General features: G+C 60.4%; 1 non-coding gene across 1 annotated transcript; it reads right to left on the bottom strand.

Moving 5' to 3' along the window:
• Positions 1–4,068: 4,068 nt before the first annotated feature.
• Positions 4,069–4,280, bottom strand: LOC135277406 (small nucleolar RNA U3). The gene has a single exon (XR_010345008.1). It is a non-coding gene; the product is annotated as a small nucleolar RNA U3 (small nucleolar RNA).
• Positions 4,281–6,066: the final 1,786 nt, after the last annotated feature.

The following is a 6,066-nucleotide window of genomic DNA, read 5'->3' as shown; positions in this document are numbered from 1 at the left end:
TCGTGGAGACTCCACGAAACACTGGCGAGCTTAGCTCGAATATCCTGAAACCGCAGCCACCTCCTCACACTCCAATTCCCCGGAGGGGTTCACCCCGCCTCTCCCCTCTTGCGTTAATCACAGCCGCAGTCCAAGGGGATTGCGTTATGACCAACACGAGAAAGCACTCTCTGCTCAAAGTGAGACGATTCGGGCTGAAAACAATTCCCACCGTAACCGATTACCTTCTGATGGTTAAATGACAACTCAAGACAGTTCAGTTAAAAAGCGAGGAGACTGGAAGAAGTGCTGGGGAGCAGTCCCAGGCCTGCAGCCCAGCACCTGCCGCTCCCAGCCCTCAGCGGCGAGCTCAGAAGGAGCGCCGGGGCCTTGTCACCCTGCCTGACTCAGGCCCCGTTTTGTCCTCCCTGAAGCACCTCGTTCTAGAGGCTGAGGCAAAGGCCACCCCCTCCGCAGGCAGACCCCATTGCCAGCGGTGCGGTCCCTGCCTGTCTCCTGCCCTGGCCTGGGTCTGTTCATCTCAGGGTTCCACCATGAGGCATACGGCCTGGCCCTGGGAGGCACCCAGGAAATGAGACAGGGAGCATGGGGCACAGGGGAGAGAGAAGAGGGGAAGAGGGAGAGGGATGAGGGATTGGGAGAAAGAGAAGGAGGGGAAAGGAGAGGCCTGGGGCCCAGTGCCGGAACCCGCGGCGGGGCTGAGACCCTCTGTTCAGATTGGGAACCAGTGCTTAGCTGTTGGGGCAAAGGCTGAGGGCCGGGGCTGGGTGCTGAAGTGCAGGGCAGAGCTCACAGGGCCTCCCTCCTCTGCTCTCTTTTCAGAGTCATCACCCTTAACCGTAAGACGGGCTTTTTTCCTGACACATTTGCATATGTTGAAGGTTGTGTGCATATAAACATAGCCTTAGTTTCACACACACGTGTCTTGGCTTCTTAAGGTAATATGTGTTTTAGGTTCATATGTCAGAATAGAAGTAGCTTATTCACTTCAGCCCCCACGCAGGGATGGTGATGTGTTTCCGTGTGCGTGTGCTAGCGGTGCTGCTGTGCCACCCGTAAGACTGACTCTGAGTCACCTCCCGGACTCCCTCTGATGTAAGCTCTGTCCATGGTCAGCCCACAGGCAATGTCTGACCTGTCACAGCCACAGCAAGCTGTGGAATGCGTGTGTCCACAGATACTCCTAAAATGGAATATCGGGGTCCACAGCCGTGTCAGCAGGATACAGATCATTTGGACAGAAATTGTGCAGTTGCCTCTGTGGGCTGTGCACCCTTGTGCTTCTGATAGGAGCAGGCATCCCACCCGACACCTCCGGCCTCCATCCTCCTACCCCTACCTCCCCCGGCCTCCATTCTCCTGCCCCTGCCTCCCCCGGCCTCCATTCTCCTGCCCCTGCCTCCCCCGGCCTCCATTCTCCTGCCCCTGCCTCCCCCGGCCTCCATTCTCCTGCCCCTACCTCCCCGGCCTCCATTCTCCTGCCCCTACCTCCCCCAGCCTCCATCCTCCTGCCCCTGCCTCCCCGGCCTCCATTCTCCTGCCCCTACCTCCCCGGCCTCCATTCTCCTGCCCCTGCCTCCCCCGGCCTCCATTCTCCTGCCCCTGCCTCCCTGGCCTCCATTCTCCTGCCCCTGCCTCCCCCGGCCTCCATTCTCCTGCCCCTGCCTCCCCCGGCCTCCATTCTCCTGCCCCTACCTCCCCCGGCCTCCATTCTCCTGCCCCTGCCTCCCCCGGCCTCCATTCTCCTGCCCCTGCCTCCCCCGGCCTCCATTCTCCTGCCCCTGCCTCCCCGGCCTCCATTCTCCTGCCCCTGCCTCCCCGGGCCTCCATTCTCCTGCCCCTGCCTCCCCCGGCCTCCATTCTCCTGCCCCTGCCTCCCCCGGCCTCCATCCTCCTGCCCCTACCTCCCCCGGCCTCCATTCTCCTGCCCCTACCTCCCCCAGCCTCCATTCTCCTGCCCCTGCCTCCCCGGGCCTCCATTCTCCTGCCCCTGCCTCCCCCGGCCTCCATTCTCCTGCCCCTGCCTCCCCCGGCCTCCATCCTCCTGCCCCTGCCTCCCCCGGCCTCCATCCTCCTGCCCCTACCTCCCCGGCCTCCATTCTCCTGCCCCTACTGCCCACTGTCACCTCCCCGCCTCCCCTGCCTCCTGGCCAGGCCGCATCTCTGGATGACCGCTGGCTGCTGGCCACCTGCCTCATTTTCCTTCGAGCCATTGGTCTTTGCTTAGAGACGTCAGGGGCTTGTGCATTCCAGATTCGAATCTTTTGTGTTTAAAGTCACAAATAGTTCCTTGCCCAGTGCCTCCCTTGTCTTTTTACCTGAAAAACTCACTTGAAGAGATCTTTTGGTCTCTGAAAGCTGTTAATATTCAAGAGCTGTAGAAGTCTGTCAATATTTCCCTCAGCCTGTCTGGGTTCGGGGCTGGCGGCAGCGGACGTCTCCCGCCAAGGACACAGGGTGTTTTCTGGGCAGACGTGGCCTGTGTTCCCTGGGCTTTGTGCCTGTGGAAGGTTCTGGGCTTGACAGCGGCTGGTGACCCTCTGAAGCTCCGTTCATTCATTCCCTCCTCCTGCCTTCACTCTCAGAGCCATGGCCGCTGTGTGCTCTGTCACACCCTCACCTGTGGGCTCGGGTCGGAAAACACGGTCAGCTCGGCCGCTCCCATGGCTGTCATGGGAAGTCCAAGTCCCACCCCCAGGGCCAGGCTCTGAGCAGCTGACCGTGGGAAGCCCAGCGAGAAGCTATGCTGGAGCCCTCCTGTCTGTGGGGAAAGGCCCGAATGTGGCCTTGGAGGGGCCAGTGATGGGTCCTTGTCACCTCCAGGGTGTGGTGGCCGAGAGGGGCTCGTCCCCCAGCTCTATTCCTGCTGGAAGCAAAGGCTTAGCTGGAGGACACAGGGCCTGGGAGAACCGGGGGATCCTGCCCACGTGCCCTATGGTTAAACTTGAGTAATTTCGCTCACTTGGTTTTTGCTAGAGAATAGCACTTTCTTAATGAAGAGATGAATCCCTCCCGGAAGAGAGGACTGGGAGCCCTTCCTTCCTGCCTGTGCCCGCAGTGGAGGAGGTGGGTAGGCCACTGGCCCTTGGCCCAGCTCATTCTGGCTGCACGTGGCTCTGGCGGGAGGGCAGCGGGACTGGGACCTGTGGGCAGCTGCTGCACGGGGCTTACTGGACCCGGGACTCGGGGCTGGAGAAGAGTCACTGGGTGCCCCTGAGACATCAGCCTGGGCTGAGGCGGCAGAGGCAGGATCTGGGCCAGGCCTTCTGCCCGTGGGCTCCAGCTGGCCAGAGCCAGGCAGGGTGTGTGAGGCCCATGGAGAGCAGGGGGCCGGCTCTCCAGACCTTCAGATCCCTGGCGTGAGGCACGGCTACTCCAGCTGTTCCACACTGCACCGCATCCGAGAGCCTGTGGACGCTGCGGACCACTTCCAAATGCCAGAGCCAGGGCAGCAGAGACTCCAGCTGTGATAGACGACAGGAGGGGGTAGGGGTGGGGGGTAGGGGTGTGGGGGGTGGGGGTGGGGGGGTAGGGGTGTTGGGGGTGGCGGGGGTTGGGCAGGCTTCGGCCATTCCCTGGCTACTGTGCAGCCGCCCTCCTCACACAGCCCACCAGCAGCCCTTCCACCTGCCCATCAGTTCAGAGAGGACCAAGGTCCCCACCCTTTCGGAATCTGAGTTCCTGGGGCCCCTTCTGACCCCCCACACCCAGCCACACCTCAGTAAAAGTCCCCCCATCACTTGGGGCAGTGCTGCATGTTTCCTCTGGGACCCCAGGAGGGAAGGACCTCGGCTCACCCCACCTCTGGCTTCCCGCCTCCAGGACACTTGCCACCAAAGCGCTCGGTGATGAACTTGGCTGAAAAGCAAAAACCCTGGCAGCTGAGCTTAGAGGATTCATCTCTTCATTAAGAAAGTGCTATTCTCTGGCAAGAAACAAGTGAGTGAAATTACCCAAGTTTAACTAGAGCAAACCAAGTTCCTGCGTGTTCACAGAAGCAGGACTGCAGAGGCAGCTGCGTGATGACGTTTCCAGTCTCTAGGCTTTTTTAATAAACAAGTAAGATAAACCTCTCAGCCCTCACCCTCCCCTCTTGCTCTCTCGGAGGAAGAGAAGAACAGTCATCAGTGGCGAATGGCACTTGGGGCGATGCCACAGGGACAGGGCGCCTGCTCAGGAGGGAACGCTGCGCCTGCTCCCTGCGGTTTGCCGCGCTCTGCACGGCCAGAGAAACTGCTCTAGGAACCAGCTGTAGAAACGATCCCAGAATGCAGTTTCTTTCACCTTCTTTTTTTTTTTTTTCTCCAGACAGAGTCTTGCTCTGTCGCCCAGGCTGGAGTGCAGTAGTGTGATCTCAGCTCAGTGCAGCCTCGCCTCTCTGGTTCAAGTGATTCTCCTGCCTCAGCCTCCCAAGTGGCTGGGATTATAGGCAGGCACCACCACGCCCCCATGCCCAGCTAATTTTCTATTTTTAGTAGAGAGGGGGTTTCATTATGTTGTCCAGGCTGGTCTTGAACTCCTGACCTCAGGTGATCCGCCCACCTCAGTCTCCCAAAGTGCTGGGATTACAGGTGTGAGCCATGTGCCGTTTCTAGTCTTTTGAAGTAATTGCTGACCTTCTTTTTGTTGACTTAAAATAAAAATCAACCATAGTTTAATTAAAACATCTGATCAACTGGATTCCACTGGATTCTTGGATTCCGTCGCTCACTTGTCCTTAAAACCGAGAAGCCCTGCCTGGCCAGGCCAACAGAGCTGCAGGTTGTGCCAGGCGGATCCCGGCCCGTGGCTGCATATGGGCCTGAAGGGGACCTTGCTGTCCCTGCCGAAAGCACATTTTAAAACTTCCTCCCTGTGCTGGGGGTTCCCATCTGTCCACGCCTTTCGGTTTCTGCCATATCAGGGTGGGCATCCTGGTGGCTCACCCGCCCCTCTGGACGCTGGCCGGCCTCCCAGTGGCTTTTCTGTGTCTCGGGCTCATCCCACACCTCAGAACACATGAGGCTGGAAAAGCATCTCCCTCCTACCACTCCCCGCCCCCCTGCTCAGGTGGCTTTTACAGCCCTCGTCACCTTGGCCGGTCGGGGGCAGCAAAGCAAGCCCTGGATGTGGCACTGAGCCATGCTGTTGGCATGGGGAGGACCAAGCCCCACCCCCAGGGCCAGGCTGTGAGCGGCCAACTGTGGGAAGCTCGCCGAGGAGTTGAACTGTTCACTGGGAGGCCGTGCAGGCTGGGTGGGGCCGAGGGAGGTGCTGGGGCTGGAGCTGCAGGTGGTCGGTCACTTGCCACATTGTTCGAAGGGAAGTCGGGGCAGTGGCCGATGCAGCCTCAGGGCCTGTTTTCCTCCAAGCTGGCGGCCCCTGGGTCCCTCGGACATCAACCCTGTGCTGCCCCAAGTGCCTACTGGCCTTGCCTGCACCTGCAATCTGCCTGGGAGCTCTTGAAACCCAGACAGGCTGAGCCAGGCCCACTGGGGCTGGGGCTCCAGGGTCAGCAGATTGTTCTAAGCTTCCCAGATGACCCCAGTGTGCGGCCAGGGTCGAGCACCCCGTCCTGAGGCTGCTGAGCTGGCGGTGGTGCTGTGCCCGTCGGTGGCAGACCAGGCTGGCTGCAGTGGGGATGCCCACCGAGTGCCTCTGATGGAAGGTAGAGGGTGCTTCTATGTGGCACCCCTTCCGCGGGCTCCCCAACTCATATGTTCCACACCTTTCTACACCCCCCACATCCGTCTTTCAAGGCATTGGTCAGCTCCAGGAAGACTTGCTTGTCTGACCACATGTGGCATTTCACTATTCCTCTGCATTCATCCCTCCTGGGTGCCAGGGGGCTCTGCTGTGAGCGGCTGCCTGTATGTAGGACGGGGCTGCTCAGGGAATGGCTGCTCCTACCAGCCCCAAGAGGGAGGGGTCCAACAGCGGCTGCTGACCCCCACAGCACACAGGGTCACCACTGACCGTCCCCAGCACACAGGGTCACCGCTGACTGTCCCCAGCACACAGGGTCACCGCTGACCCTCCCCAGCACACAGGACCACCGCTGACCATCCCCAGCGCACAGGGTCACCG

The sequence above is a fragment of the Aotus nancymaae genome, unplaced genomic scaffold (genome assembly GCF_030222135.1).
Source record: "Aotus nancymaae isolate 86718 unplaced genomic scaffold, 86718_ANA_hifiasm-v0.15.2.pri h1tg000031l, whole genome shotgun sequence".
Taxonomy (NCBI): Eukaryota; Metazoa; Chordata; class Mammalia; order Primates; family Aotidae; genus Aotus; species Aotus nancymaae.
This window is presented reverse-complemented; position numbering and strand designations above follow the sequence as displayed.